The sequence below is a fragment of the Centruroides vittatus genome, unplaced genomic scaffold (genome assembly GCF_030686945.1).
Source record: "Centruroides vittatus isolate TY-2023 unplaced genomic scaffold, ASM3068694v2 contig_273, whole genome shotgun sequence".
NCBI lineage: Eukaryota > Metazoa > Arthropoda > Arachnida > Scorpiones > Buthidae > Centruroides > Centruroides vittatus.
In genome coordinates, this window is record NW_027121739.1 from 1,858,877 (window position 1) to 1,871,514 (window position 12,638).

Sequence of the window (12,638 nt, forward strand, 5' to 3'; positions counted from 1 at the left end):
GGTGTCACCCAGTGCTGTCTACTCTCTAATGATGCCACTGCCTTCCGGTAATAACGTTTTTCACAGAATTGGAAACTGATTCATAGATATTATTAATTTTAAGAAGTATCCAGATGCATAAAGAATTTATGTATTTTTTATGTTATACTCCATAAGATGCATTTTTTTTTCCTGTTTATTTTTCATCTGGAATTTAATCTTATTTTTAGTAACAAAACGTCTTGAATCTGCAACAAACATTCAGAAATGTGGAAAAAAAATGTCTTAAATTTAAAGTAATACAGAAAATTATGCTTTGTGTTATTAAATAAGAAGTATTATATTTGAATATTTAAGTATCAATGTTTGTTTTTACATCAAATGTTAGAAGTAGATTTGTTTAACACTTATAATAAACAATAAATAAATATTAATGTGTTATGTTTGTAATAATGTTTTAATACAAAAACAACAACAAATGATAAACTACTATATCACTATATATAAAGAATTGTTTAGCAATGATTATATTTGTAATTTTTATTTTAAATAAAAAAATTTAAGTCGTCCTATTATTATTGGGTTGTTCAGAAAGTAATTTTGTTTTTTTCATAGAAAAATAAATGCAATATTCTTATAATAAATAAATATTTTATTGAATTATATATTGACCATTTTAATCAAATACCTGTTGTCATTGTTTCTGGTAGTAGCATGATTTCACATTCATAAAAATTTTGACAGTTGTTTACAAAAAACTGATCCAAGTGATTTTTGACATTGTCATTTCAAGTAAATGTCTTACAGTTAAAAAAATTTGTATAGACCAGAACAAGTAATAATCTGAATGTGCTTGATCTGGCAAATATGGTTGGTGTGATAACACATCCCATCTAAGCTATAACAGTTTCTGACAAGTTACCGAACTTGTGTGAATTTGGCATTATCATGGTAAAACACTACACTTTGTTGATCAATTCTGGCCTTTTTGTTTGATGATATTGCTCTATTTGTTTACTTGATGGCAGTACACTTTCGAATCAATTGTTAAATTGTCTGGTAAAAGCTCAAAAAAAATTTCTTTAAAATCCCACCACAGAGAGCATCTCTCTTTAATAACATGTGGAATCCATATACCGAGCTTTGAAACGAAACCAATTCGTTTTAAGTAATAATAAATGGTTCAATTTAAGAGATTTAATCTCTTAGTGATTTCACGTGTTGTTATACAACAGATTGCTTCAATCAGTACCTTTATTTTGTTTTCATTGGCTTCAAATGGCCATCCAGAATGTGGTGTATCTTCGATATTAAAATTGCCAGAATGCAATTTTGTAAACCAGTTTTGGCATTGTCTTTCTCTCAACACATCTTCTCCAAACACGTACCATAATTTTTTTCTTGTTTGAACAGCATTTTGATTTTTTAGTTATAAAAAAGCAAAATATACCGAAAATGATGCTTTCGATTTTCCGTATTTGATGGGTCACAAAAAAAAAAAAAAAAAAAAAAACAATAATTGTACAGAATCAAACAAAATTTTTTACAAATAAGCCGTAAAATGTCAGCTGTCAAAGTATATACTGAAAATGTGGTTTAAAATAAAATTGGCTGGTAAAAATACATCTAATTCCTCAAGTAATAAAAAAATGAAATTACTTTCCAAACAACCCAATATAATAATGAGGTAATCTGCACATATCTACAGTAAAAGATAAATATATTCCATTCACAGGTATATTTATTCATACTTACATACAAACAAATATTAATATTTTTATGAAATGATTTTAAACAAAAGTATCATTTTAATCTAATACATGCATTTAAAACACTCCATATCAATAAATTATAGTATACTTTTAATTCAAAATGAACAGAGAAATGCTCAAATTCTCAGTAAAAGATACACACTTCAAAGGCAGAAAGTAATCTTATACAAATAGAAAAAAAAATGAAAAAATTTAAACTGAATTTCTCAGAAACAAGTATCAACAATTCTAAAGTACAAACTGAAGATAATTACATGAGTTAAAAAGTAATTTTGATGATTTCCAGTAAAAATAAAAATATTATGATTTAGCTCTCTGTTCCTCTTTTTGAAATCAAAATGAAGATAAATCCTACTCTAATTTAGTTTTTCTCTACCAGGAGGCCATAGAAGCCACATGCCAAAAATCAACTTTTGAGGAGCCAGAGCAAATTAAAATTACATAAAATAATTAATAAATAAATTATTAAATTTTATGAGTTTAAATAAATTACAAAAATAAATTTTGGTTAATGTTACCTATGGTAGTGAACATGGCGGCTCGTCTCAAACAGTGGGGATGCATGTTCTAACCTAACCTAACCTACTCTAATAAATTACCATAATTATTGCCAACCAAATTATTAGAATAGAGGGTAATTTGTTAGAATAAGTTAGGTTTGGTTAGAACGTGCATCCCCACTGTTTCAGAGATAAGCCACCATGTTTGCTACCATAGGTAACATTAACCAAAATTTTATAATTTGAAATTTTGAATCTAAGATAATGGTGGTTGTGTTTGAACCCAAATGTTTAATTATCTAAAATACAGACAAAAAGCATTTGATATTTGAATATACAGTCAAACCTGTTTTTATGCGCTCTTTTTATGTGCGATTTTTATTTGTGCGATTTTTTTTAATGCGAATTTTTAATTTGTGCGGTATAGTTGGCGACTAGCCTCGTGCGATTCGTCATGTCTCACGTTGACTTATTATAGCTAAATAAACTTATTATAGCATAAATGCACTTATTATAGTAATATTATTGCATGAATATGCGAAAAATGAAATAATTTACTTTTTAAGTCAACAAAACACCACCTGGACAAAAATATGTAAAACAGACGATAGACCAGACGATGCAGTCAAGTGCTGACATCTGTTGTCAATAAATTCTATTTCGTACGGTTTTGAGTTATTTTCTATGTGAGACTTTTTTTATGCGGTCCCTGTTGACCGCATAAAAAAATTATTTTTTAATTGTGTTGCGAAAACTATTATTTACAGCCATTCGTGAAGTTTCGTGAGATTTTTTTTAATGCGTTTTTTTTAATGCGGTCCCTATCCCCCGCATAAAAACAGGTTTGACTGTATATCTTACTACAGTATAACCTCTGAATAGCAGATACCGCCAGAACCAAGAAGTTTGTCCACTATTCGGAGATATATGCCATTGGCCATATTGTATTTTAATCTGGTCATTATAAAGTGAAGAATATGATGGATTGCAAAAACATTACATTTGTGTTAGGAATGTGAAAATACCAAAATGTATAATTAACATATATAATTAAAACAAATATGTACAGTATATTATTTATCTTTTCAGCAGTAAAATCACATTTTAATTGAATTCTAAATAGCAAAAAGATTGTGTAGGATACTTTAATTAAATGGAACCTAAAAATTACGACAAAATGTAAATGCTGATTAATTATTAATTCATCAAAAATGACCTGAGCAGAAGTAATGAGAAAAAAAAATGAAACTGTTATTATGAACAGAAGGGTTAAGCCAGGAATCACTAAAGTACAGCCCACCACCACACTGTGCCACAAATGAGCTAAAATATAATTACTGATATGGAAATATCATAGATTGTAGATAAACTTACTACTTAAAAAAAACTGAAATAAGTGTAAGTAAAAATGCCAAGATTGGTCCAATCTAATTTTTGCATCTGACAGTAATACAGGTATACCTCGACTTACATCGTTTTGAGTTACGTTGTTTGTCAAAAAAGTATATGGAAAAATAAAAATCAAGTTTAAGTCATTTTATTCGACTTTACATCTGTCAGCCGCAAATATTGAAGTCGTAATATCACTAGAAAAGCGTTAAAAGCACATAAAATCATATTAAAATATGTACGTTTACAGTAAATGTTAATATAATCATCATAAATCCTAGAGAAAGAAACATGAAAACATTTGTGTTTCTGTGTTGTCGTCTTATTTAGCGGTCTTTAAGTGCTCATTATTAGCCTTTTCCACCGTAGTTTCGACTTACGTCATAACTACACAAGTAAATTCGACTTACGTCATTTTTTGACTTATGTCGCCTCTCCTGGAACTGATTATGGACGTAAGGCGAGATATACCTGTATAATTTTTAAATAAATCAATGAAATAAAAAATTTGGCAACTTTTTGTGACTTTGGATATTAGAGCACTTTTTGTGTAATGAAGTTTCTAAGGAATCTAATGATGTAATTTAAAATTGCTAAAATGGCACTTCTGCTTATTTATTAATTAAAATTACAAATATACTATCAATGAGACTGCCCCATTTCTATTTCAACATATGCACACCACACTGATCTTGGGACTGAGAATTTAGTAATTTCTTTAGAAGATAGGAATCAAAATCCAATTCAATGCTTCTGTGATCATTGCACATCACTCTAAAAGCAGAAAAATTAAATATTTCTGAAATAATGAAATTATTTCAAAAGAATATTAATGGATTAATTCACTTTAAACCATTTTATATCACATTACATACAGTATTTGTTTTTTTAGCTGTTTCAGTCAGATAAGTCATGTTATAATCTTCCATTTTGTTGCTGTTTTGTTTTTGTTTCACATATATAGATTTTCATTAAGTTTTAATTAAGTCATTTTGATTGTTATTTGAGTTCAAAAAATAAACAGTTACTTTTAATATAATTCTTGTGGTAAAAATCAAGAGACGCTAAAGTTCAACTCAATTCATGTAAAATTACAACAAAATGGAAATGTCTTTCAACGAAATTCAACTCAGGAGTAGAAATACAAAAATAACTAAAAAAACATGTCTGATTAAGTAGTCACATAATGATGGCCATTTTGTGCACATAAACCCTTACAAAGCAAGATTAGAAATAACTGAAGCTTCATGCGTGTGAAATGGTAGTATTAATGTGACTGTTAATTCAGACAGTTGCTTTTTATATTTATTGTCTAAATATATAAACTGACAATTTTACAAAAATGTAAAACTAGACAATTTTTACATGTCAATATTAACAAATGGCAGAAATGTATTAAAATTTTGCTTCCTTTTAACCTGGATGATACCTAAGCTAGTTCAATATGAGTATCTTCAAACAATTCAATTCTTTAACAAATTACCATTGAATGATGGCAAAAATAAAGGTGTTACGTAACTGCTAATCTGGAAAATTGAGTTTGAGTCAAATTTTTGGGAATGATTTGATCTGGATATGTTGAATATCATCCTCTTCACCTGGATGCTACAATTATGGACCTGGCCACAATGGGCATAAAATACCATATTTACTTGCATATAGGACAAAGTCTGACTTTAAAGATCAAAATAAAGAAAATTAGATTTATTAATACAATTCTAATTTTATTTTGTTTAATCACAAGTAAAATATGAAATGAACATAAATGCACACATTGTCCCGCAAAAATTACTGGCATTTTAAACTAAGGAAAAATCTTGTAAAATTGACAACATAATTTGTTCAAGTAAAGCTGGACAATAGGGAACTTTTTTTTGCCAATTCTTAACAGTGAGATCCACTCTCTGTCGATTACACTTATGAATTTCTCTAAATTCTAATTTCCGAATAATCATCCGTTTTCACGTGGGAATGGATTAAAACTTATATTGGGCTCCCATGTGATTCTGGAATTTCAATCTAGAATTCAATTCAAAAGCTTTGCTTTTCCTATTGCTATTCATCTCTACTCCTGACAATATACAAGAATGATTCAAATGACCAAGATAAAATACTTATGTTTTTAAATACATCAGGTAAAAATTGTGAATACATGATTCACAAAAATTATTGTAAAAATGCAAAGAATCTTTCGCTCGCATGTATAGGACGACCTAGGAATTTGAAGCTGTGATAAATGAATAAAAACCTTGTTTTATATGCAAGTAAATATGATAAAGCTGTTTTGGAGCCCACAGATTAAGTGTGTTTATTATTATTATTATTATGCTATTATAGGGTAATGGCACAAGTAGTTGACTGTTTAATGCTGTTTTAAACTTTGATATTTTTTATTGCGATGTGTAATAACACTAAAAGCAAAATTGATATATGAAAATAAAGTTTATTTATTTATTTTTTCTATGACAAGTATAAAACAAACTTGTTTTATTAGCCTGTTGTTTACTTCATGAAAAAAATAATTTAATCACAGGGGCTGTTCACACAGTAATTGACCAGTTGGTCACATGATCGTTTATGGAGGTTGACAACTGGGTTTTCCTTCATCAAGAGCCTAAAACCACAAAAGGATAAGCAAGCTCAATCATAGGAATTTTAAAGAAAATGTAGAGCCTTCATTATCTTCTAAGGACCAGATATATGCCTCACTATTTGGTTGACCACCATAAGGTGTTTAAGAGGTGTTGTGCACTAATTTTTCTCACCACGAGTGAAGCCTGTTATTCTTACATGTCATTGAGAATGGGATTGTCTTATGGTGCTTTCTGTGAAGATGGCTTGCCTAAACTCGAACCAAGGGACTAATTATGTACGGATTTTGGCTTACACAGTTGCTAATAAGTGCCCCCACACGACATTATTGTCATGTTATTGTTTAACAATTTATTAATCATTTGTAATAAATAACAACATAAGCATATGCATTAGATTGGTTGTATATTGTTAGACATACTGTATAATGTAAGTATAAAATAAACATATCAGTATAAAAGCAAACATATAAAGGAGAGAGAATGGATAAGATCATAGAACAAATTCATCTGTCATAAAAAGAATTAAACAGGTAATAATAGAAAATTGATCATGATGATAACAAATAAAAATTGGGGATGTAATAATAAATATAAATTGGTCAAAATAGTCAAACAAGTTTTTAGCGTAATTCAGTTTGATTCCAAAATAATTACTACTTACGAACCTTTATTTTCACACACACAAATCAGTTCTGAAACAAATATCTTTATTAATTAGAAAATTTGATAAAGAATTTATTGCTGGAATTTCTCTTATTGATTTGTTAATTGCTTAAAATTAATAGCGAGGTTGAGGCCAAAGTTTTAAACGTGAAAACATGTACGTCGGGCATTCAGTGCTGCTTTCCTGTAAGCCTAGAACAAGGATGGCGAACCTGTGGCACATAAGAGAAATCATCTGGCACATAATGTGTCACATGATTTCTATCTTTTTCAATCATCCTTTCTGTTTCTCAGCTGATCATCTGTTTTTTCAATCAGATTTTTTACATTTATTTGAATTAAAGCGTATTTGTTTAATTTCTTTAAATTTGATTATTCAAAGTCTAAGTCATTGGCACGCATTAACATCTTTAAAGCTAAGTATGCATACAGTATGGCATGCGGACTCAAAAAGGTTTGCCATCCCTGGCCTAGAAGTTTGACAATGGAATTTGGAATGTTGAGCATGATTCCACTGACTTTTGAAACACCATTGTCAAACTTTTAGGCTTACAGGAAAGCGGCACCGACATACACGTTTTCATGTTTAAAACTTTGGCCTTAACCTCGCTAATTTTATATGTTCAATCTTTGTAATATCATTTTACGCTAACTGAAAACAATTAAGATTCATCTCTGAACTTCTCTCTAAAATATATCTTATATTTTACATTAAAATTACATACATTATATATAATATTGTATAACTGTATAACATTCATTTCTATAACTTTCTAATAAATGGAAAACGTGACAAGAACAATAGTGTTTTTAAATTCCAAACACAATTTAATAAGTAAACCTAATTTCAGAGAAATTTATCTAGCCAGATCAAAATACTTTAAACTAGAGCTAATACAACACTAGAAACCATAGAGCATTCCACAACAACAGACCACCTGGAGAGGGACCAAGGAGCCCCAACACCCTTCAACATAAAAGGAAAACCAATACTAGAAAATTTTCCAAAACTCTGGCAGAAATTTTATAAATCTGTATTAAAAATTTTTTATCCATTGCTCCCCCAAGAGCAAATCCCAAGCGCACCACTAATTCTTGACACCCCATCATGAACTTGTGGCCGGATGGCCGAGCGGTCTAGGTTAGCAGCCTGCCGTCCTGGGGGACCCGGAATTGAATCCGGACGGGTCAAAAAATCCCCAGGAATTTTTCGGGGATGGTCTGTCCGGATATGTCGGTCCTCGTCCCTCACCACCCGGCCGCCCCATTGTGGGCCTGGCCAAACCTATAATGGGCTTGCTATAAGAGGCCTTCTTAGTGCCCACAGGGCGGAAAGAGTTACAAAAAAAAAAAAAAAATCCCATCATGAACAAAACCGACCCTCTAAGGGTCCATTTGGAAACACTCACCAGTTCCATTACCAAAACTTGGCATCGTCCTGTTCTATGCATTCCAATTTTGAATTTCGTAGATTTAAAAAACCTGAAGCAGATCTTAGTTGAGGTCAAAAATGTTCGTTAGATGTTTTTATTAAAATTTTGTTACCAGATGGTAAAGGTTCTCAATTGTTTGCGTTTGTGGGAAATATTTTGGACGATGCCTATTAACCAGTAGTCGCAGGACTCTTCGAACTCCAAGGACAAGTCGGAAAGGCATCGGCTCCATCACCGCCACCAACTGACGGCACCTCCGAACAGACCCAAAATGACTAATCGGATGGCCGGACTTACCAATAAATATTTCCAAATTCTAACCAGAAAAGCAAACATACGTTGAGTACAAATTTTACAAGGAATCTCCCACATTAATGTTACAGAAACAGGAGAAATATACAAAAGTTCTGAGATTTAAGTTTATTACTCAACTTACTGAGTAATTACAACAGATTACTTTATTAACATGAATTTTAGAGGGAATGTTTGGTGAAGAGAGTCACACAATGTTATGAAAATTGTATAAATTCATAATAAATGGCCCTTAAGTGACATTAGATAATTGTAATTTACCTGCACACCAAGTAACACGCTCGTGTTTAGGAAAATGAGGAGAAAGAACCAATTAAATGTCGCATATTGCATAAGTTCCAACGAAATCGAAACACTGGCCGGTGTGACGTAATTTTAAACCAATAGAGGGATTAGAAGGACGTAAAGACTCTTTTAAATATTATAAAATGTATAAATTTTAAGACACTCGGCGGAAAAATACGAACCAAACTTCTGATGATTCATCTTCAGTCTTTCCAATGAATTACGCTTCTGGATCTTACATCATAGACATCGACGATACAGACGGTAATCAACAGATGAGCGAAATTTTGTAAATGTTTGTTTAAAATATTATTTTTTTTTATTGGATTAAAATTATTGTTAGTAAAAGTTTAAAAATGATTAATAATATTTTGGAATTATTATACATCGTTTGGTTTTAATAATATAGAAAAATATTTGACGTCAACTTGACGTCAGTTTAGGATTTTTGTAATGGTCAAAAGCTATAATGACGTCAAATTGACGTATTTTATGGCGAGTGTGTCTCCGAATTTGCGGGGTGGCCGAATTTTGTGGCCGAGTTCTTAATCTTCGATGTATTTACGTAAATGGGAAGTAATTAAATGATACATTTAAATACTTAATTATTTTCAAAAAGTAAAATAATCGATTATCTGAGCTTAACAATGTTTTATTTTCTTCGGCCGATTTGCCACACCTTGCAATCTGCCTCCCGGGCAACCGCCCACTTTGCTCACTCTGTAAATGCGATAAACATTGTGGAACCCTTTTTTATTTTGTTGATTCTTTCCGTTCTGTGGGCATCAACGGGGCCTTTTTCTCGTGTCCATTGTGGTTTCGGCCAGGATTACTGTGCAGAGGCCAGGTGGTGAAGACGGGGCTTGGCATATCCGGAAACCACCGCTCAAAATTTCCGTAATTGGAGCTGGTTGCTTAAATTGAGATGTCCTTTCAACGAAACAATTTCGGCTATAGAAAATAATGTGTAGGAAAAATTTTTTTAACTCTCTCCGATTATTGAACAAGAGAAACCACAGCTAGTAAAGTGGATCATCGCACGTGCGACGAAAGGCTTTTTACATAAAAATAGGACCTTCTTCAAAGCGTCTAAGAATTTCTAAAATAGAACTTATGCCTCATTTCTTTTAAGGGCTATCTTTCTTCTGGGGGTTGAATGACATCGAGAGTCACGGCAGTGACTCACTGCCAAGTAAAACAGTCGTTGACTGACTACATATACAGGAATCAGAATTGCCGATTTTCGGAGATCGATTTCTCCGCTCTGTAAACGCTAAAGTAATTCTGGATATTTCGTTCGAAAGATAATTTTTTTCTTTGGTAGTGTGCAAAATTTCAAAATTTCCTATAAAGCAGTTACCGAAATATAAGCAATTGAAAAGTGCGAAAATGTATATTGATATAACTTCCACCTATTAACCATGGCATCCAAAGACAGTGTGGAAGCAACGAAGCCTAAGAGGAAGATTACAATCTTCCTCTTAGTATTGACGATTGAAGTAAAAAAGAAACTTATCGTAGTGCATGAAAGAGACACGCATGTGACAATTCTGGCAGCCGTGTTTAGGATGCTGAATTCAATTGTGCGTACCATTCTTAAGAACAAGGAAGGAATCAATAAAAGTAGGTGTGACTACTGGAGCGCTACATTAGCCTCATTGGTCGTTTCACTTAACAACTGGCAACGTTGGTCGGAGAAAGAGCCGCAAAGGCTATAATCTCCATATTAAACTGTGAAAGAAGAAGAAGAAAAAGGTGTGACTACGGTGTGACAACCAGGGCCGGCGCGAGGCAGGTTCAGCTCGTTCGCCGGAACCCCGCCCCGCGTTTTGAAAGGCCCCGCGGTGTACGAAAACTCATCAGACATTTTGCAGGACCCCCTGTATAGTAGATTGAATATTCGGGTGTGTGTGGAAAATGCAATCGCATAATCCACTAATCGATGACAACTTGCTGCACACTGACATGGGTGCAAGATTTTCTCTCCTGTCTTTGCATTGAAGTTTCAAAGTTTTAAGAAGATTCGTTGCAGCGTGTTGCAGACGTTGATATTAGCGAGGTTGAGGCTGAAGTTTTAAACGCGAAAACGTGTACGTCGGACGTTCAGCGTCGCTTTCCTGTAAGCCTAGAAGTTTGACAATGGCGTTTGGAATGTCGAGCATGATTCCACTGACTTTTCAAACGCCATTGTCAAACTTCTAGGCCAACATTGCCAAACCATTAATATACTTGAATAATAATTTGAAACTAGTTTGGCCTGACACGCTTACGCCAAACTAGTTTGGCCTAGGCAAAACTAGTTTGGCGTAAAATCGGGTTTTGCCGGTAAGACATATATATATCAGATATATCGGGCGAATCCTGACCAAAATTTTTGGGCATGCTGAAAGTTGTAATAAGAAGATTGAAGATAAAAAGAGTTGTAATAATAGACCTATCTCTAGTACTGTACCAAACAATAGGCAGAAACCTTACTTGATGTAAATAAAAAAGTATGGACTATTATAAAGCGCATTATATCTACACATGAAATATATAAAATATATTATAATGAGAAAGTATTAAAAATTTATGATAATAATTCAAATTTTGTGGGCCTTTGACACCGGGAGCCTAGGGCTTAAGCCCTGTTAATCTCTATGTAGATCCGCCCCTGTACACAATACATGTGTGAGGTTCCTAAAGTCGAGTCGAAATTTCGATTAATTATAAACATTTCTAAGATGTTAAATTCGGAGGTCAAATCAGATTAAGTGCACGTGTCGATGCGGTAGACTCGACAGAAATGAAAACACTTGTTCTAAAACAAACGTATTAATGACAGAGGGAATGTCGACTGAGTGGGGGAGCTTTGTCATGATGCTAGTATACAAGAATCGAGGTGTAAGCAATCGAGTAAAACGGGGGGGGCTAATGACCAAAATGACATCTATTAGGTCATGTGAGCCCTAAACCATCGGGGGGAGGGAGTAAACGGACGTAAAACATCTGGCAAATCGGTCAAGACAAATAATGTCGGAGAAAGTTTGTTGTTTGTTTGTTAAGTTATAGCAACGCAATTCTTGGGCGACCTGCCTAGGAGGGATGCCTTCAAAGAGGTCTTTTAAGGGAAATCGGTTCCTATCAGTGGCGTAGCTAGCATGGGTGACACCTGGGGCGTATATCGTGGTGTCACCCCAACTCGCACCGTGGGTGTCACCCTTCTTAACTCTTTTATAAAACACTATCGGATTATTGAATCGTAATATGTCCGGACTCGAGCAAACTTGAACGTTATATCGAATAAGCGATGTCAACGCATAGGTTTATATTGAGTAGCGTGAGTCCTCCGTTGACCATTTTTTTTTTTTAGGCATTGGTTTTTGAGGCGATCGAACTTTCCATAACGTAATGTTAAAGCGCATCATCAGGGTTTATTTCGCGACTTATTTTTCCACATTCGGGTGTCACCCCTACACGCCTACCCCTATCCGGGTGTCACCCCTGAACGGGTGACACCCGGGGCGGGATCGCCCCAACGCCCCCTCGGTACTGTACGCCTCTGATTCCTATTTAGGCAGTGGCGTAGCTAGGATTCTCCGGGCCCGGTGCGGAACCAGATTTGTGGGGTCCCCGAAAAAATTTTTCGGGTCTTTTTGTCGTGATTTTGGGGTTCCCATGGGACTATCGTTTTCCAGGGGCCCGGTGCGGACCGCGCCTACCGCACTCGCT

The 12,638-nt window shown here is 33.5% G+C and overlaps 1 protein-coding gene across 3 annotated transcripts in view; it reads right to left on the bottom strand.

Annotated features, from left to right (window-relative positions):
- Positions 1-9,232, bottom strand: part of LOC136971882 (ubiquitin-associated protein 1) — a 40,576-nt gene extending 31,344 nt beyond the window's left edge. For 2 of the 3 annotated variants that reach the window (XM_067266410.1, XM_067266408.1), the window contains exon 1: positions 9,110-9,232. The gene's annotated coding sequence lies outside the window, so the exon portion shown is untranslated. Of the gene's footprint in view, positions 1-8,903; positions 9,024-9,109 lie in introns of those variants that run through there. The other variant, XM_067266409.1, reaches the window with a different exon arrangement.
- Between the last annotated feature and the right edge of the window lie 3,406 nt (positions 9,233-12,638).